This window comes from Puma concolor, chromosome D3 (genome assembly GCF_028749965.1).
Source record: "Puma concolor isolate L17-30 chromosome D3, mPumCon1.1.hap2, whole genome shotgun sequence".
Classification (NCBI taxonomy): Eukaryota; Metazoa; Chordata; class Mammalia; order Carnivora; family Felidae; genus Puma; species Puma concolor.
The window spans coordinates 38,783,464-38,804,814 of NC_141678.1; the positions used below are offsets into that span (position 1 = coordinate 38,783,464).

The 21,351-nt window shown below is 43.7% G+C and overlaps 1 protein-coding gene across 4 annotated transcripts in view; it reads left to right on the forward strand.

Annotated features, from left to right (window-relative positions):
* The window catches only part of EPB41L3 (erythrocyte membrane protein band 4.1 like 3), a 231,838-nt gene that overhangs the window by 64,079 nt on the left and 146,408 nt on the right, over positions 1-21,351 (forward strand). Inside the window, exon 1 of one of the 4 annotated variants that reach the window (XM_086682509.1) lies at positions 20,487-20,692. The exons of 2 other annotated variants lie outside the window; for them this stretch is intronic. The gene's annotated coding sequence lies outside the window, so the exon portion shown is untranslated. Of the gene's footprint in view, positions 1-20,486; positions 20,693-21,258; positions 21,281-21,351 lie in introns of those variants that run through there. One more of the 4 variants, XM_086682511.1, reaches the window with a different exon arrangement.

A 21,351-nucleotide genomic window follows, 5' to 3' on the forward strand; every position in this document is an offset into this window, starting at 1 on the left:
TGCCTTTTGCGTTGCCTAGTGGGAGGAAGGGCCTGCTAAATGGGAGGGAAGAAAGGAGAACCTCAGTTGACTGTTGCTTTCTCAGGCAGATCAGTTTTAGGATCTAGAAATTGAGAATCTGGAAACCGAGTCCCTTAAAACTAGACAAGTGCCAGCATATTCCTTGAAAAAAAAAAAAAAAAATGGTGTGCTCCCAGAGGTAGCCATATTCCAGTCTGAACACCATTGTGGCAGATAATGAATATTTTGCTATGTGATGATTGGTTTGAGGGAAAAGTTTGGATTATCAATTTAGCTGCCCTGTAGATGTTACCATTATTGGGAAAAAAAAGAAAAGCCCTATGTCTGTGTCCCACCCCACATTGTGTGTTGTCTCCCCTCTTCCCTTACGACACAAGCCCTGATAGAGGCTGTGGGTGGCTACAGGGGATGGGGCACCACTGGTGGCAGGAAATTCAGTAGGTGTGGAGCAGCTAAGGAAAGATGGGAGAATTTTTATTTCCTTGGGGACTTAGGTAAAGCACAGAGGTGATAAAGGTGAGCTAGCTGCACATCCCGACCCGTCGCTCCCAAGCTTATTTGTAACTAAGCTCATCTTCCGGTCCTTCCTTCTCGTTTCCGAGAGTGGAAGGTCCTTCCTGCGCCACTTGTGCTCACGACCCCACCTCCTCCAGTGCTTCGCCCAGAGACCCACCATCTGTTCCACATTCCCTCCTCCCCTCTTTCCGCTTTAGGTATGATTACACTCAAAACTAGATCCACTGCAGACCCTTTCATAGTGAGTTAATTCAGTCAAAATTTGGACGTTGCGTGCAAACTGGGTCAAGAAACGGGACATCAAGTCCTGCTGGGTTTTTCTCTGCCTCTTTCTAAATCCATCTCACTTTTTCCCACCCCTACTATTAGTGCCCTACTGACAACTTAATGTCCTGGTAATAATAATCATAACTGATTTATTAGTATCAGTCATTATTTCTTGTTTAAAGGGTAGCAGAAGTCTTCTACCTGGTGTCTTTCTAATCCATCCTGTGTCTTTCTAATCCTTTCTCCTGAATGCTGTCAGAACAATAGCCCTAAAATACAAATCTAACCGTGTTGCCCCCCTCGCTACAAACCATCACCCACAGGTTAAAATTCAAGGAGTTACCTTGATATACATAGTCACCAATCAATGAGACCTTAACTACCTCTGTTCAATTTTTTCCCATCTTCTGTTTTCACAGTGCTTCCCATTCCCTTGGCTATTTCAAGGATCCTGTGCCTTTTATGATTTAGCTGTTTCTTGGGCCTGGAATGCCCTTTCCCCACCCTCCTCTCCTCCTTCCTTGCTGTCTAAACTCCTGTTCATCCAGAAAACCTCCACTCAGGCTGTGTAAGGTGCTCTTGCAATAGTACCTTGGCCCACCTCCAGCAGAACGCTCCCTGCATTCAGTGAAATGATTTGTTCACATCTGTTCTCCCATCAGACAAGTAGCATGTCTATTTTTTCCCTCCAAAGCAAGAGATCAGCTCTCTTTTATCTATTTCTGCTCTTCTAACGTAGTCCTAAGCCACACAGTGAGTGTTAACAAACATCTGAACAAAACTGGGTAGGAACAGGGCCAGGAGGGTTTCAGGGGGTCTCTGAGAGAATCCAAATTGGTGGTATCCAGACCAGAGCTTTGGCGACTTCTGTGGCTGAGGGGTGTGGATGGGAGATCCTCAGGGGCTTCATGGAGGGAGAAGATGTGTGCCAGTGGCCGGTCATGGGTGTTCATCCGATGTTGTTGCCATCATCTCCAGCAGTATGGCTAACACCGATTGGATTTATACAATGTGCTGGGGATGCTACTCTCCTTATATGGTGATTTCATTTAGTCATTATTTCTAGCTCCACGAGATAGGTATCCGGCCTTGTCCCTTACTTATTGATGAAGAAACTGAGCTTTAGAGAAATTGAGTCACTTGCCCAAGGTCACACAGCTCATAGTTGGTTGCATGAGAAGTGGCACCAGGTCATATGATTAATTCTTATCTTATCTAAGGTAGTTATGATTCCCATTTTAGTTACCGAACCCCAAGTTTGGCTGTCCATCACTTGAAAGGTCGATACTCAAGAGACGAGTGTTGACTGGAAAGGAATATAAGCTTTATTCAGGAGGCTGGTCACCTGGGGGGAAGGAGGACTCTTGTCCAAAAGCCAACTCCGTGGTTTCTGACTAGACAAGAGGACTTTAATAGGTCAGGGGGTCGTTGATCAGTGAGGGTATGTAGTGACCTACAACATCTCCAGATTCTGTGTAGATTTTGTGGTGCCTGTTTACAGCTTTCAGTGCTTGAGGGTTTTGCAAGAAGTCAAATTCCTGTTCTAATTCCTGCAGGGGCTTTCTATTCTCCTCCTCGAAAGGAATGTAAGATTTCTAGATACACAAGGAGGGTTAGGAACTCAGTGAACTTAAGAACACCTATTAAAGATCACCATTGCTAGTTAGGAAGATCAAGGTGGCCTCATTTTCATTGTTTAATTCCTGTTCATCCCTCAAGATACAACTCAGTTTAGATGCAGAGGAAGCAGTGAAGCAGTTTTTCAATCATTTATTTCAGTTTTAACTTTTTATTTTGAAATAACTTTCAACTTAACAGAGGAGTTGTAAAAGTAATAGAGTATAGCCCTCACCCAGCTACCCCTAGTTTTAATTTTTTTTTTTCAACGTTTATTTATTTTTGGGACAGAGAGAGACAGAGCATGAACGGGGTAGGGGCAGAGAGAGAGGGAGACACAGAATCGGAAACAGGCTCCAGGCTCTGAGCCATCAGCCCAGAGCCCGAGGCGGGGCTCGAACTCACGGACCGCGAGATCGTGACCTGGCTGAAGTCGGACGCTTAACCGACTGCGCCACCCAGGCGCCCCTCCCCCTAGTTTTAACAACTTACAGAGACATAGGACAATGATCAAAACCAAGAAGTTGACATTGGCACAATACTATAAACTACAGACTTTGTTTATATTTAGCAATTTTCCCACTAATGTTGTTTTTCTGTTCCAAGATCTATTCTGGAATCGCTTGCATGTTAGTTGGCTTCCTGGAATCTCCTTAGTGTCTTCTAATCTTGTTTTTCATGGTGCCGACCCTCTGAAAGAGTAAGGCATCTAGGTATTATGCAGAATGTTCCTCGATTTGGATTTGTCTCATGTTTCTCTATGATTGGATTGAGGTGATGTGTGTTGGGGAGGAATCCATATAGGCGATGTGCCCTCTCTGTGTCCATCACGACAGCTAATGACTTGGTAGTGATGATATTAACTACCTTGGTTAAGGTGGTTCTGCTGGGCTTCTCTGCTAGAGGGTTGACATTTTTTTGTTGTTGTAATTAAGAAATATTTGTGGGGAGATATTTTGAAACTATGCAACTTAAACTTTCACCAACTAACTTGAACATTCTCCAGTGAATCTTGGCTGAAGCAATTATTCCTGCGGTTTCCTAATACTGATTTTTCCGTTTCCTTCATTCATCCTACAATCATTAGTTGGAATCCTTCTGTAAGGAACAGTTGTTCCTTTTCCTCCTTGTATTTATTTATTCAGTCATGTATTTATAGAATATGGTCTCATGGATATTTACTTTATTCTTTGGGTTATAATCCAATATTATCCTTATTGAATTTTTTGCTCAAATCGTTCCATCCCTGGCCATTAGGAGCTCTTTCAGATTGGCTCCTGTGTTCTTTCTATATGCCCTTCTGCCCTCTTTAGCACTTCTTTACGTTATGGCACCACAGGATGCAGCGGGCTTACCAAACGGAGCAAAGTTTAAAAATTAATTACAACTGTATTTGAAAAATAGTACTTCTCATTGGACATTCCATTCGGTGTGTCACTGGCCTTTTAGACGTTTGGCACTTCTCATGAAGGATTTGCCTTGTATGGCCATAAGAAAACCACAGAAGATAGTAAGCTCTTTGTTTTCCTTTTCCCCCCAATGTAAAGTCTTGAAAATTACTATGTAAAGTATGGAATGTAACATTCAAGTCACATAACAACGCCTGCCATTTAATTTCCTTTCAATAAATGTGCAAATGTTCCTTTTCCTGATCAATGTACCCGAACAAATGTAGATTTTTGGAATGGTGCAGCGGGGCATCCTGCAGTGTTCTCTAGAACTTTTAGGATCTGTGTGCTTAATTCCCCTATTTAGATGAATTTGTACTTTACCTGAGGCTTTGCCTTAGTTCAGTAACTGGCTGTCTCTTCCTACAAAGTGAATTAAATTTGAAACAGTTAAAATTACAAAGTTGCTCTTAGCAGGTAGATTGTGCTGCCGAAATTGTTTAGTCTTTCTAAATGTTTCTCTGGGGGAGCTTTTTCTGAGAAATTAATTTTAAGGTAGGGATGAGGATTCTTCACTCTCAAAGCTCCAGAAATCTAGATTGGTGTGGATTGGGACGTTCTCCACCTGTCACTCATCATCGTTGCTATGCCATTAATCAAGGGAACCCATCTAATTTTAAATTTAGCTTTAATCAGCTCTTGTGCTATTTCCATTTTTATATCACCCATTTATACAAACACCTTAGATTACTTTCAGCATCTCTTTAAATCAGAATTCCAGAAAAACCTAGTCCAGCACACCGATTCTGGGAGGATTTATAGGGAAAGGAGCATTTGGGGGAAGCTCAATGGAGTTACATCTGTTTTTACACTGGGATGGTATCATAGTGTTTGAGCCAAAGATCACAATAAGATGAAAAGAAAAATCAATAAAAAGTTAGGCTAAATAACATATTCATGCTGTAGAACACATGAAGGCAAAATTTTATTTTATTTTTCGTTTTATTTTTTAGTTTTTGTAAGTAGGCTTCACGCCCAGCATGGAGCCTAACACAGGGCTCGAACACACAACCCTGAGACCAAGACTGGAGCTGCAATCAAGAGTTGGGTGCTTAACCAACTGAGCCACCCCCACACCCTGCCAAATTTTAAATATGATATAACCATTGTCATGATAGAGATGCCATATAATGAATTTTCTCTGGTCTTAATAGAAAAATATGTCAATTATGTAGGCGAAAAACATTTTATTTAGATCGCATATAAAGAATCTGAGATAGTAATTAACTGTTAGGGATTCTGTTTAGTCTTCCCAGACTTTCCTAGCGAGGTAACCAAGTAAATGTTGCATGATTCGCATGAACCGCATGAGGGTTTCAAATGAAACCCAGTAACTGTGAATTCATGAACATTTACATCCATGAGTTCATTTGTAGATTGCTTATTTGGAACTCAGCAGACATTTTCCCACAGAAAGACTATCTTCGTGGTTGTCTTCCCAGGTAATTGGACAAAAGCCTCTTTCGTCCACGATACATTTAACGTCGGATGAACTGTAGTATGTTAATTATACCAAATTGCCATTTTTTGTATTGCTGCTATGAAGCTTTGCCGTTAGGGTCCTACCTCCGGTGACTGTTGAGTAAGCTAGGAGTTCACAGAAAGCCCCAATGTAACATGCTCTCTCGTTCTCATTGTAAGGTGGGGGAAAAGCAGGGCTCTGATGGCAAAAGTAGAGGCTTCCTATAGTTAGGGTACATAATCCAGAATACCTGTCACTCCGTCTCTCTCATTTTGTATAAAATCGGCATTCTAAATGAGGAAACCAGGGAAAATTTCCCTCTGCATTACTTTGTAAATAGGGGGGGTTAAAACGTCCAGATCTAATGATATGAGAACATTCCATGGTAGAAAACACTATCATCCACTCTATTGATCTGCAGCTTTAGACCGACTGTGGCTGCCTCCACTTCATAAAAATGAAACTGTAGTAGGCAAATATTTTGAAGATCACAAAGTTCTCTACAGGGAAAAGAAAGTGTTTATTCATCTTCCTAAGGAGTATATGCCAAATTATTGTTTTTTTGAAGGATTCTACAGAAATGGTCCTGGAAACGTTCCACTTTAGCAACTATCATTTAATGAATTTCAGACACTGTGTAATGTTGGCAAGGAAAATCCTCCTAAAGCTCAAAAAACTCATACCTGATGTAGGGTAATTGAATTAAAGCACTATTGGGAAAGACTAAGTACACTTATAGAATATGAATGTCTGTCCTGCTGTACCCTCTCCCAGATGATGATGCTTAGAAAATTAATGTATTTTTACATAAATATGAGTAATAATAGCTAACACTTATTATGTGCTGGGCACAACCGGAAGAGCTTAACATGTTTGATTCTCATGCAACCCCACGAAAAGGGTGATGTGGTCATCCCCACTCTGCAACTAAGATACGGAAGCCCTGAAGAATAACTTACTCCAGAGCCAGCAGATTCCAGAGCCAGGTTTAAACTCAGCTCCTAAACACCTCGGCTGTGCAGTTTCTATATAATTAAATATAATACATAATTATTCTATTTACTACCAGCTTAAAGTTTCCATATAAGCATAACGGTATCTGGATACGAATGCCATTATTCGTTGCTCATTTCGAGGTTTTTATTAGGCTCATTTCTGCTTCCTCTTGGAAAGGGTCTCATAATGGTTCCCCTAGGCATTGGGGATTTCTGTACATTTGCAAAGCCCTCTTCCTAGTGGTTTAGGCCCTAGCTCCATTAATCTTGCATACTTGTTTGCGGTGTTTTTGTATCAATTAAAGGAAGCATGAGCATTACATGATAAATTAAAAAAAAAAAAAAACAAATATATCAGAGTACATTCATTCAAAGGATTGATGACTTCTTGGAAAGGAGAGATATTCAAGTAAATACCTCCATGCAGGTCAGTACAGTTCTACTGTTTACCTGGTTATGACCATGAGCAGTTACCTAACCTCTCACCTGTAAGATGGGTATAATAGACTTAAGGGTTTTTTGTTTTTGTTTTTGTTTTTTGAATCTGGAGTGATAGAATGTGTGTAAAAGGGCTTAAGAGTGCCTGGCAGATAGTAAGCACCTAATAAATGATAGTTATTTTTACAGGTGAAGATGACTGTGTTGTTCAAGATCTTTTTGGAACTACTCTTTGAACCTCCTTCCAAGTTGGCATGTTAAACTATTCCAAGAATTCTGTTGAGTGTGCTTACGGTTAAAACTTAGGGTTTTGGTTTCGTTTGGTTTGGGTCCGACGTCCGATGACCCTGACTCTAGCTGACCTCCTCATTCATTAGCTTGGTGCGAAATCATTTTGTCTCCCTCAAAACAAACAAACAAACAAACAAAAACAAAACAACAATAATCCATTTCACCAACATGAGTACTCGCAGTTTTTGAAGCGATTGCCCCATAATGAGGCACATGCTCTTAAAAGAACTTCTCAAATAAGTGCCTTAAAAATGCTTCTCACCATGGCTGCAAGACTGGAAAGAGAAAACAAGAGAGTAGGACCCGCACACGTGTTACTGTGTAAGTTCTTTATTTGGACCCATGAGTCTGTTCCCTGCGAGCAGATGGGGTTTCCTGCGCTTACCCCATTTCCATCGGGCAGTGTGACCAAGTCAGCAGCCCCAGCAGATTAGCTATTAAGGGCTCTCACTGCTTCTTTCCCAGCTCATCTGTGGAGTTACAGGTTCAACACCCGCTTCTCCCCACCACCCTGAGGGTTGAGGGCCATCCTCCTTCACTTTGTCAAGTGGGCTGGTTCTCCAAGGGCCCCACTGCTCTGCTTCTGCATCCTGAAGTCCCCTGAGGTGCCACGAAGGGAGGAGGGGATCCCAGGGCCCTCTGGGCCTCAGGGGGGCTGAGGAGGGTGGCCAACAGGTATTATTGTGAGCTGCCCTCATAACTGCAATACCATTGTATGACACTTCCGTTTACTAAGTGCTTTTTAAATCAATTAGTTCATTTAATCCTCTCAATAGTCCTTGAAGCAGGTTTAGTCATTCAGTTTAGAAATGAGAAAAGAGATAACACGGAGATGAAGCAACACGCTCCAAGCCGAGGTTAGGGCGCTGGCGCGCGGGAGAGCCCGCACGCTGACTCCAGGCCCCGTGCTCCGTCCCCCACGTGGGGCCACGGGCGGACGCAGAGACTCAGGGTCTGCCCGGCTTTCCCTCAGCCCATCCCTGAGGTCTGATGTATAAATGTCTCATTTTCTTGCCCTTCAGGTTAACAGGATTAATCGCTGACATCCAGAGAGCCAATGGGATTCAGTAGTGAAGTCCAGAGGCCAATGCTCTCCTCTGAGGGAGAGTTGGGTCACCCTCCCTCCTAGACCGGCAACATTTCAGGTGTCAAATGTTCCTACTTCAGCCATGCTGCTAGGTGTGTTTCTCCATGGCAAGGTTTTTGTTTCTCCTCAGTCCCTGTTTGCAAATGATACAGATAAATATTTGAGTGCCCCCTATGAACCTTATTGAAGTGTCCAAGATCTGAAAAGCCTTGTTGATTTGGGGTCTATGCTTCTCATTTTCCTTTGTGTCACGCAGAAGTAGAGGGCCCCTCGCAACCACCTGCACAGGCAGCCACCTAAGTATATGGATTGAGGTGTTTCCAGTAATGACAGTCCACTGGTGTTGATTTCTCATAGACGGTCGTGGACTGTCTCCTACGTGCCAGGAGGTGTGCTAGTTGGGGACATACTGGTAAGCAGAAGCAATGCCGTCCTCAATCTCATGAAGGGAGACAATCTCATGAAGTTCCTTCGGAAATCACACACATACACGCACACACATACACAAGCACAATGCATTGTTGCAGTGGAGGCAATGCTGGAAAACAGAGGGACTGGTGCTATCAGAGCCCCTAATGGGGATATGTGACCTAGTTAGGGAATGGAAAAGGGGAATGGAAAAAAAGTGGCCAGTCGGCTCAGAGCAGAGTTAGGGGTATGGTTCAGGAGCCTGGAGAGGACTCAAGGCATTGAAGCTGCATTCGTGGGTCTTGTCCTCACCCCGGAACAGTGGGATGGGAATGTTCAAAGCAGGGGGCCACCGCATCGGCCTTACAGCTCTGAGAGTTTAAGCATGTTGGGGTGGGTGGGGGGAGGCTGGATTAGAAATCTGACAAGAGATTATTATAGAACGGAGGGCAAGGATGGGGCGATGTGGACAGATCCAGGAGATGAAGGTAAAATGCAAAGGAGTTGGTAATAGATCTGATAAAGGGGTTGAAACAGAGCAGGTGCCAGGAAGAGACCAGGGTTTCTAACTTTCTAACTTTCGTGACTGAAGATTCACTAAGCTCTCTACTACCTAGTGCTAGGAGTTTTTTCAGGTTTTTTTTTTTTTTAAAGGGTTAATGTGTCATGCTGTGCATTCTGGAAAATACAATATGAGTAAGAGATACTCGCTGCCCACCTCCCCCCCCCCCCCCCCCCAGAGCTTGCAGTATAGCCCTGGGGGGCAGGGAGAGTGGTTGAGATACTCTGTCTCCTAAAATTTATTTAAATTATGGCTGTTTCATAAAGTTGGCAATGGTCACACACACAGATCTTCCTTCCAGGGGGGTGGAGGCCTTAGAACTTGGGTGCCCTGGTAGACGAAGAGCCTGGGAATGAGGAGACATTCTTGGCAGAGGAAGGAATGGCCTGATGACCTTGGAAAGGCACCGTGAATCACTGAATAAAACCTTAATGCAGACCAAATGGAAAAACACAGTACAGGCTTCAAGCTTGAACTTACAGAATTGAGAACTCATCTTTCATGGGCATGCCAAGTACAATCAAAAGAAGTGAGCCATTTATTGGGCACAAGTGGGATGAGAGTGATTTGTGAAGACAGAGGGTACGTTGCAACTTCTTTTCCTCCAGCAGCCTCTTAAAAGTATTCACTGCCCGATCGTTGCTAAATCTTTATAAGTATCACCATGGCAACCATTGATATGAAAAATAATATTAGCCTGGACACTTCCGCTTCGGTTGATCTGACATTTTCCGCCACGATGGTCAATTTCATTGTTTGTGCAGATGAGTAAGGAGGATCCTGCTTGGATCCTGTCAGATTTTCTTTTGTCCTGGGAAGATGAATGCTGGTTAAACCCACCCGGATGTTAAGTAATGACCCAGCGCCATTTTGGGGAGGGGTGGCTTTACCATCTTTTCATCTCTGGGGACGTGGTGGGAGGTGCACCCGACTGCTGTCATCTGTGTTGGTTCAGGGGTGAGGATGGAGAGTGCTTTAGGGTGGTGGGGAGATTTTGCCGAAATCACTTCCACCAGTGGGTGTGGAGGAGGGACGCTGCATAGAACGATGCACATACTTCTATCATAGGCCCACTTCTTTCTTGTATTTAGTTTCTTCCTGCTGAAGCTCTTCCTTCTAGTGTCTAAAACCAATCTGGGGCACCTGACTCCTCAATTCTGTATTTGCTATTCCTCTAATCACTCTTCTCCCCAGAGTCCCACATTTTATAATCCCTACTGCTTTCTTCATTCCTTCATCCAACAAATGCACGTTGAATGCCTTCCCTACAGCAGGCACTGTTCTAGGTAGCTGGGACACCCATGAATAGGGGCCCAGAACCCGTCTTTGTGGGACTTAAGCTGAATGGTGGGAGACAGGCAATAAATATAATAAATAAGGAAATGGTGAGTATGTTCGGTGATAAGGGGAACCAAGTGGATAAGGGGTAGGAGTGCTGGGGTGGCCCAGGCCGAGATTTAATAAGGTTATCGGGGTAGGCCCTTTCGAGAAAGTGATACATGAGCAGGCCCGAAGGAGGTGAGGATGTTGGCGCAGGACGGAGAGAAGCCTGCTCATCTGAAGAGCTGCAAGGTCAGGGTGAGTGAGACAGGCAGTGTGGATGGGAGATGTGCTCAGACGGTAGTGTGAGATAGCATGCGGTGGGGTGATGCAGCTCCGGGGGCCTTTGGGGCCTTTGTAGGTATGTGTATGACTGACACGATCCGGTTTGTTCTACTGGGATCACAACACCTCTTTGGGGAATGACTAGAAAGGACCCAGGTGCAGAAGCGAGAAATGCGGCGAGGCTGTTGCAAGAACCAGGCGAGGGACAATGGTGGCTTGCGTCGCAGCGCTGGTGGCGGGGGTGAAGAAAAGTGGTTAGATTCTGGATAAATTTTGAAGGTAGGGCCACTAGGATTTACCGAGGGATCGGAGAATTCCCCTTTGGACTTTTTCTCAAGCTGTAAGGAGTAAGACAATGCTCTTGCTTAGTAAAATCGATACAAATCTATACAGGAGTTCCACTCATGCCACCACTTTTTAAATTTATTATTTCCCGTCCTGTAGAGGAAATCCCAACTGAACATATATGGAATTCTGCAAGAACAATTTAGCATCATGGTTGAGAGCACAGTTTGCAGGATAAAATTGACCGGTCCCAGATGGGTGACAAAGGGCAAGTTCGTTAGCTGCTCAGTGGCCTCAGTTTTATCCTTCCTAAAATATGGACCATAAGAGCTCCTGCCTCATAAAACGGTGAGGAATGAAGAGAAAATACACATATGAAGTGCTTAAAATCGTGTGGCGTATACTGTATTAAAGAAAAGTTAACAGTAATGGTTATTATTTTATTAGCATTTGCCTTTATGTTCTTTCTTCTGAAACTATAAACGACCTGAGTATTTTTTTCCTATATTAGCGTTCTTAGAGACCTTTCAGAGAACTTTTCTGTTCCTCTAAAATGTCCCTGGTAGTAGAAAGTCATTCCTTGACTCAGTGCTTGTCTGCATTCATAGTGAATGCAATGTTTCTCATTGAAGTGCATTATTGTACTGTAAACTTCCCATTCTTGAAAGTCAAAAAGCACAGTTGAGTATTGGCGATTTCATGAAATCTAACCAAATACGTATGTATGCGTGTGTATTTGGCTCTCTAGTTAGAGACTTACAGGTCCAGCCTGTAAGGAGCCAGATCACCCAAGACCATCCTGGTCCTACTGGCCATCGTGTAACCCTGGACACGTTGAACCTGCTTCTGCTTCATTTCCCCATTCTCTATAATAGGGGGGATCAGAGAATCTAACTCCCAAGGTTCTTGTGATGGGGAAAGGTAGTCTCATAGAACAAGAGCTTGTAAAACGGCTCTTGCACAAAAAAAAAAAAAATGATCAAAACATTTTGACTCTTGGTACAAATAATGATCCCTGGGCTGGGTGCCATGATGTACTATCCCAGGGCCTGCCTGAACCCTCCTGGGGAAAATGGCTAGCTCCCATTCATAAAACATTAGCATTATATTTATTTAGACATGATTTCCTATAGACCCCTCTAATTTTTTCAAATATTTTTTACGTGTTTCAGCAAAAAGCACATGCTGGAAACGTCTATTAATTTATCACTCAAGATAATCATGAGTGCTCCTGTGTATTTTCTCTGTCTCACACAAGAACTTGGAATAAAACCGTGAATGATAATGTTTTCTTTGGAGTGTTTGAAGAGCTGTTGAAATCTTCGTCATGATATTCAGTGTGTTAGGAGTTCTTTATGCCTGTTGTTAAACATGCCATCACTTTACTGACACATTACAATGAAGTGGGCAGCCAGCTATAGTAATGGGTTTCCCCTGAAAAGTGTGAGTACCAGCAAATCTGATGGTAGGCGTGACCAGGAAACCAAATGTGTTCAAAAAACCAGCTCGTTTTATAGAGGATAATGGGTACATGCATGTGTAATCCAATGGTTTTTATCAAGTACTTCAGGTAGTTCTTCAAAGGACATGAATAGGTAGCCAATATCTGCTAATTAATTAATTATTAATAATTTATATTAATTCTATTAACATTTCCTTTTATGGCACCTTTCTTTTGAAGAATTATGAATATTCAATTTTGTGATTTTTACTCCTCTTCTTCCACTCTGACTACACATAAAATTCATTTGGAAAAGGTTAAAAAAAAATACTGATACCTGGGTGTTACTTTCTAAAGGTTCTGACCTAATTGGTTTAGGGTAGCTCTCAGGCATCAGTATTTTAAAATTGTATTTTTAATTTAAGCTTTTTATTATAAAATATGTCAAATGTACACAAGGTAAAGAGAATTGTAAGAATAAGCCCATATGTATCTATCACCCAGGCATGATAGTGAACTTCAGTTGCTATCTTTTTGGGGTGCCTATGTGGCTCAGTTAGTTGAGCATGGAACTCTTGATTTTCAGCTTAGGTCATGATCCTAGGGTCGTGGGCTCAGGCCCCATGTCAGACTCCGCACTGAGTGTGGACGGTACTTGGGATTTTCTCTCTCTCTCAGAAGATAAAGAAAGGAATACATGAAGTTTAGTTGCTGTTTTTTAAGTGTTCCTGTAAGTGATTCTTCTAATGTATAGGCATGGTTGAGAACTATCACATGATTCTGTTTTTTTAATGTTGATTTATTTTGAGAGGGGATAGGGGCAGAGAGAGAGGGAGAGAGAGAGTCCCAAGCAGGCTCTGCACTGTCAGTGCAGAGCCCAACGCATGGCTCCATCTCCCAACCCCTGAGACTACGAACTGAGCTGACATCAAGAGTCGGTCACTTTGACTGGGCCACCCAGGCGCCGCCCCCCCCCCATCACATTCTTCTAATAAAATAGAAAATGGGAGGAATAATTTCAATGCATATTGATAACAAGAAAAGCTGAAATTTGCCCAAGGCCACATCATGATTTTAATGTATCATCTAGTACTCTGTTCATTGAGCCCTAATGGTGTTCATGGACATATATGTAATATGGTAGGTGTATGCCTGATTTTGTTAAACAGTGGAATAATTTGGGAATGGGCATTGAAACACCTGGAAAAAATTCAGGAAAAGGCTTGAAATATAATGGTTTCCTAGGTAGAATTTTTATACCTTGACTCAGTATCATCCTCGGCCACCTAAGGTCACTCTGCAAAACCTGGCTCAGAGATAAGAAGGGTCTGATGAGTAAGGGTAGGACAAGTAGATTAAATTTATTAAGCAGAGAAAACATGTGGGAGGGGAATGGATGGTGGATACTGCCATCAGATTCGCAGAGAAAAAGCCCTAAGCCAATGGCAAATGAATCTCAACCTATAGCAAAGAAGTTTTGTCGGAAATGCCGTAACATGTAAATATATATCAATCTGTGGGTTTTAATGAAGTCAACGTTTGAGGTTCTACCTCAACAGTGAGGCATTGTGGACAATTCCTGGTTTCTGAGTGGCAAACACTTGGAAAACAATTTGATCTCAGAGTTGGACATAACTTTAAACATGACATTGCCAAAGTGCCCACCTGACGGAGGACTCTATTCTGGGGCAATACTGACATTATGGTATCTCTTTGAACATTCTAGGCGGAGAGCCTACTGCTCATAAGATAGCCTGATGCACATTTCAATAGCAACCCTCTTTTATTGAGCTGAAATCTCCTCATTCTTTAACATCTCTTTTCATGAAAGAAAATATTTCTGATGCCCCCAATGCTGTCTTGTTACCTAAATATATGTAGATGTAGTGCTAGAATACAATTTTTCATGCTTCTAAGTCTCATCGACTATAAAATTAAAAGAACCTTATGAAGCCATATGAAAAATGTAAGACCCTTACAGTAAACCATTAATTTAATGGGATTAATGATACTGTTTTTCTGAAACAAAATTCTTCAGGTTGTACTTAAGGGTAGAAAGATATAGCCTCTGGTCAATTTCTTTATTTATTGTTCATTAGTTTCCACTCATCAGTGCAGGGGGTGTCTGTTTGCATATGTATGTTATACCAGAATGTATTCATAATTGAAAGTCTCCCTTTGCAGGGTTTGAGATTGTCAAGTCTCACACTTAACCAAAACTGCCAGCAATTAGTTCTCCATTTCCTGTTTTAATGAGACATCCCTTGGCAACTTTGTAAAGATGTTTTGTGCACTTGGAAATTAAGGTCAGAGTTGTAGTTTTACTGCAATCTTCAATAAATGGGCATCTAATCCAATTATTGCTGGAATTGGGTACAGAACAATCTTTCATTGTTATTTATTACTATACTTACTGCTAATGAACTGCTGTTGCAAATTGATGCATACGACAGGATCCAAGCAATAACTCTTGCAAAGTGCGTGCTGACTCGTAGTGTAGACTCCCTTTAGTTCTGCTCACCTCTATGCCTGAATGAGGCTAACCTCCCACCGCTTGTCTCTGTTCCAACTTCTAGGAAACATCTGGCCTAATACTACACTAACTTTGTCACCTGCGGGATTATTGTTGTGTGCTGGTCTCCTGGGTCCTGGGACCTTGTTAAAAGTGCCTGCTCTCTGGACTCCAGAGGTTCTTTTTTTTTTTTTTTTTTTTTTTTACTTTTATTTTTGAGAGAGAGAAAGAGACAGAGCACGAGGTGGGGAGGGGCTAGAGAGAGAGGAAGGAGACGGCAGACACAGATCCAAAGCAGGCTCCAGGCTCTGAGCTGTCAGCACAGAGCCCGACGCAGGGCTCGAACTCACGCACCCCAAGATCATGATCTGAGCCAAAGTTGGATGCTTAACTGATTAAGCCACTCAGGCACCTCCAAAGATTCCGCTTTGCTTAGTCTAAGGCTGGACCCAAGAATGGGTGGTATTAACAAGCACTCTGAGTGATTCTAATGTAATTAGTGTGAATACTTTTATGACTCTCCAAGATTACTGTTGACATGAAAAGCATAAAATTTCAGCTCTTTCCAAACAACCTGGATTCAGAAACTCTGGCATCCTTCTCAGATTTGCTATCAGCTGCAAATAAGCCCACCTTGCATGTTCCAAGTTCACCTTGAACAGGAAAGAGTCAATAGCAGAAGCTTTTTAAAAAATGGCTTTGACCTATTAAACACCAGATTTATTTCAAGGGACACAGATATTCTAGATGATATTTTCCTTGATTCCCAGAATATTCTAGATGCTGTGGACTAGAGTGGAATCACATTTTCAGGTTGTACCCATGCAGTTAAAGTATGTAAGTACAGTGAGGTAATTGGAAAAGGAAAAAAAAAAAAAAGTGCTGGAAAGCAGGAATCAAATTAAAAAGCAAAGCTGACATTTTTCTTGGTGTAGTTCTAGCTGTGTACCTCTTAATTTATAAAGTTAATGATGGCATGTTTGCCTGAAGAGGGTAACATAAACCTGGAGACAAAGTTAAGTTAATAAACCAGACATATGAATGCGTCTTATTACCCGGTTTTTTTTCTTCTTCAGCTAATTCTTGTTGATTGCTGTTAGGAAAAAAATATAATAGCTGGTTAGGATTATTTACAACTTTATAGGAGACTGAGAGGCTTGCTGGCATTTATTTTACGTCCTTTCGGGCAAAGTGATTGAAATGGTAAGTGTCTTAGTATAACCCAGTATCGATCATGTTTGATATATCACAGTAGTCTCAGATGGTGATAGTTTGGGAGTTGAATTTAGCAATTTTATAGGTTACCAACTTCCATTCTTTATATTTTGCCATTATATATAAACTGGCCAAATATAGTCTTAATGGATTTTTATTTTTCCTTAAGGGGAGAAGAGAATTGATCATTTAAACCTTATAAAGAACCAAGGATTAGAATAACCTTAAATTTTTTTTTAATTATTCTATTTAAAAGTGCTGAGATTTCTAAAATTTACTTGAAATGGAAAAAGTAAAAAAAAAAAAAAAACTTAGTAAGTTTTTGTATATTTTAATACAGTGGAATTTACACAATATGGATTGGCCCTACCTTTATGACTAATATTTTTACAAGAGTATAACATAAAGACAGAAAGGAGGCAAATATGAAATTCTGATGAATAGGAGTGATTTTTTAAAGTGATGTGTAGGCATGTCTAAACTTGCTTCTTCGCATGTGTACATATTTTTGTACATTTTATGCTGCATTTATAATTATTGGTGGTTTTTTTACTTCATTTTGCATCTGTGCTCTGCATGTATACAGACCCCAGAAATGATGTATACAAACCCTGAATGAAGACAGCATCTGGAAGCTTTAACGAGCTATAAACTTGACACTATTCTGAAACCCCAGAAATTCCTAAACAAATTTTTATTTCATTAGAATAAGCTTGTTGCTTTTGAATGAGGCATTAATCCCCATACTTCCCTTATTTGTTGTCCCTGGTAAGGCTGTGGCTGAAGACTTTGTATCCTGATTTCAAGGACTTGATATGCAATTCAGGCGCCTGACATTATCCTGAGCATACAACACGCCTTAACTAGTTACTGCAAATGTGGCTAACATTTTACTAAAGCATTCTAGGTTGAAAAACAGTCAACTTGAAGTGCTGGAGAATACGGAAGTTTTAAAAAGTATCACAGTGCTTTATGTGATGGTAGTCTGAGGTTGTCAAAGAAGGCAAATGAGTGTTGCATGTCTGTTAGAGTTTCGTAGGGTTTGGTGGGTCTTTGATACTCTTCTAAGCCTCATGCTGGAGGGCAAAGTTCTGATGTATTCACTGGACAGATTCTTTACCATTTCTTTCTGGGGGTCTTGTTGATGAGGCTGACCGTAGGGCCGTGATACAATCTGCAAATTCTGCCCTTGCCGTGGCTATCGGGTTGGAGTTCTCTTTGCTCAACAGATAGCAGAGCAGAATACCGATACCAATGAGTCAGTATGCTGATGACACCCGTGGTTGGGTAGAGGTTTGGGGACATCCTGTTTCTATGGTTTGGGGTGAAGTTTCACACACGTCTTTTACCAGAAGTTAGCTATACCCCTTTTCTCTGTACCATGGCTAGATATCTAGATGGCTTGTTGGCCTTCAGTAATATATTCTGTGTGGAGTAGAATAATTTATTCTACTAGATGGATGTGGCAGGGTAAGCCTTAGTACGGTGCTTGAGACCAGAACAGGCATCCTGAGACTTGGGCTGGAGTCATGGAATCCTTGCCCACGTTTCTTGGATTATTTCGGTGGATAGAGTAAACTGGGAATCTGATGGACTGGGTTTGCAGGACAAATCTGCATTAACTCTGGGACTGGGTGAAAGGTATTCCCTCAACCTAAGAGCTGCATTTCTGTAACTTACTGGCAAAGCACCAGAAGGGGTTTCATACTGGTAAGAATAAGGGCTTCTCTAGGGTTACAGGTGGCTTCATTTTTGGTAGCAAGAGGGATGCAAGGAGAAGTTAGTCTTTACGAAAGAAAGCAGGGGCGCCTGGGTGGCGCAGTCGGTTAAGCGTCCGACTTCAGCCAGGTCACGATCTCGCGCTCCGTGAGTTCGAGCCCCGCGTCGGGCTCTGGGCTGATGGCTCAGAGCCTGGAGCCTGTTTCCGATTCTGTGTCTCCCTCTCTCTCTGCCCCTCCCCCGTTCATGCTCTGTCTCTCTCTGTCCCAAAAATAAATAAAAAAAAAAACGTTGAAAAAAAAAATTAAAAAAAAAAAAAAAAAAAAAAAAAAAAAAAAAAAAAGAGAGAAAGCAAATCCAACTGTAATGGGATCATCACCCTGCTTTCTACTTAATTTTGTTACTTTCCTTCTCTTTTCCATGTAGAAAAGCGCATAATTAAGTTTCCCGATAAGAGTTAAAAAAGGTTTTTCCTTATTGCTTTTGCTCAGCAGGTATTGACAAGTGATCGTGTCTTTTTATTTTATAGACCCCTAGTATTTTTGAAGCATAAGGAATGTTGGAGACAGTCTCTTATATCATACATAAGGAAACTCAGCCCTCAAATATAGTGACAATTGAGCCCATTGGTCAACATCCATTTATTTAGCAAAAATGTTCAGGGCTTGGCTTGCAATGTGCTCAGTGAGGCACTGTGGGGAGACAGGACTATGAGGGGCTCCTGCATGATATTAGTAAGGTAGAAGTAAACATTTATTACAGAGATGGGAGCATGTTACCGGTAGGGCTGAATGCTGTACATGAGTTTTTGTTTGGTATTTTTCTATCTGTGCTAGGAAAAACAAAAAAGACAAGCTGAGAGCCAAAGATTTGCATAGCAGTTGTTTCCCAGATTTACTGTTTAACTATGAAGCAGTATGGTTTTTACTCCAAAATTTGAATTCGTGGGATATTAGGATAATTAGCTAGGTACTTCTAACTTTTAAAAAAATAGTATTTAGTATTCTCACATTTTCTCCCAAGAAAATAGACATCTGTACGTTTTTGCTGATTTTCTCCATCACCAGAAAGAATACGATTTGTGAATCAAGGAGAAAACAGTTTGCTTTCGATTTAAAAAAAAAAAAAAAACAGCAGAAATATGGCAATAAAGTGAATGAAAATATGAAGCCATCTGTGTCTGAAATGACAATGTCAACTTGGTTTTTGTTGTAAACAATACAATTTGTTCAAGTCCACTTCTAAAGGAGAGCGTTTCACACAAACATGGAAGAAAAGCCTTTCTTCATTCACAGATCTGACATGCCACAAAGCCATATACGTACAAATCTGGTATGTGCTCTCCTGTAGCCCAGACAGAAAATTAATACAGGTAGTCCCCAGATATATCTTCCAGGATTTGAACTATCACCTTTATCTGTCACTTGACACTTCAGGTCCTTGTTACCCGTGACACTTGAGGCAATGCCAACATCGCTTCCTATCAGCGTCTTGTATTTGCCTATGCATTCTCCAGGTCACCAGCTTCTTTTTCCTTTGACAGAACTTAAGCCACATTCTCTTGCTTCGATTTTCCCAAAGCTGCACATCTCCCACAGGATACAGGTTCAGAGACTCCATAGCAACATAGCAACCGTGATTTTCCAACCTTCTCTCCCGCACCACCTGAAAAATGCCCCCCTCCCCTTTTCTAGAGCTTTTGACCTGTCCTAGAAACCCAGGCCAAGTCTCCCCACCTCCAGGGGCTTCACTGACAGACCAAGCCTGTTAATCTCGGCCACAGGCTTTGATTCTGCACCACATCTTTGGCACCCAATAGTAAATGCCATAGTTTCGTGAATCCATCACCCGCCTCTCTCCCCTTAAGTGAGAGGGTGCGTTCCAGAAAGGGTGACCAGGAATATTTAAAGAGGGCCTTAAACACTTTAGTAAATATGCCTTGGCTGCTTGGCTGGAGCTTAGGTGTTGTGACCCTACTCAGAATAATTTCTTTCACTTGTAAATCAGAGCATCCGCCCCCTCCTCTCTCTTGCTGCTGAAAGCCTGGCCGATAATGACTTACTTCCCTGAAAGACTTGGAAGCTTGGGAGACCACCTGTAACTTGTAGACTTCTATGGTGGGAGGTGGGAGTCAGGAGGCGGGAGCTACCAAAAGACAGAAAACCTCTCCCGTCCCCCTTTTAATTCAAGTGTTCCCTATTAGCTTAATATTTCTTGAACACCCACCTGAGCAAGAGGCCACCAATTTGAATTTTATCTTTTAAAAAAAAAAAAAAAAAAAAAAGGAACATTACTGCAGTCCCTGAGCCTATAAATTACTCACCTGCTGGTCGGGACACCCTCCTCCCCCCCCCCCCCCCCCCCCCCCCCGCTCTCACAGGGACTGACTGGGAGGCGTGAGGAGGGGACAGAGAGCCGGGGCAGTAATCTCAAGTGGAGACCCAAAGGCTAACGCTATTGGCGACTGTCTCGAGGCGTTGTCCCCGCGTCTGCTACCCCTGCGCCAGGATGGAGGGGCCAGTTACAACCTAACTGTCCTAAAGTGCCGCGGTGGCCCCCGCCCCCGCAGCTGGGAGGCGAAGGCAGGACGCCGCTGGCTTGCTCTGCGCCGGCTCTGGGCGTGTGCCCCCGCCGCAGCTCCGCGGAGCCTCCGAGCCGCCTGCAAAGGGGGGCGGGGAGCGGCGGCGAGCAGCCCGCGTCTGCGGCTTCCTCCCCACGCCCGAGCCTCCTGCGCACAGCCGGGAGGACGCGAGCCCGAGCCTCGTCCCCACGCCGCGGCGCGCGGGCTCCCTGCCCAGCCGAGGTAACTTTTCTGGCCGCCGGAGCGGGGGGATCCGAGGGGGGTCTCCGGCTTGAGAGGCGCGGAGGACGAGCCGGAGGCCGGGGGCGAGGCGCGCGGGGTGCGCGGCTGACGCGTGGCTCCGGCGCCGCACGGCCGCCCGAACTGCGGGAGCCCGGCCCCGGAACCTGCCTGCCCTCCGGCCGGGACCCCCGCGGGGCCGGGCCGAGCCGGTGCGCTGCGCGCCGCGCCGGGGACGTGCCCGCTCCGCCCGCCGCTCTGCAGCATCGGCTGGGCCGGCGCGCGGAGCCTGAGCACCGGCCTCCGGCCTGGGGGCCTCCCCCCGGAGCCCTGGCCGGGAGGGGCGCTCGGTCCCCGCGTCCCTTCTGTACCAATTTGCCCAGATCCCCCGTTTGGGGCGCCATGTTTTAAGTTACCCCTCGGGCCGGGGGCGAGGGAGAGGCGGGCTGCGCGGGGAGGGGCGGGGGACCGGGGGCGACACTGCGGCGCCGCCCGGGGCGGGCGGCCGGCCGGCGGGAGGGGCCCTGCGCTCAGCGCGCCGCGGCTTGCGGGCTCGTCCGGGTTGCCTGGCGCGGGCGCGGCGCGGGGCCGGTAAGGTGCGCTCGGCACAAAGCATCCCCGCTCGGGAGCGGGCCGGCCGCTTTTATGTAACTTGTCGCCTT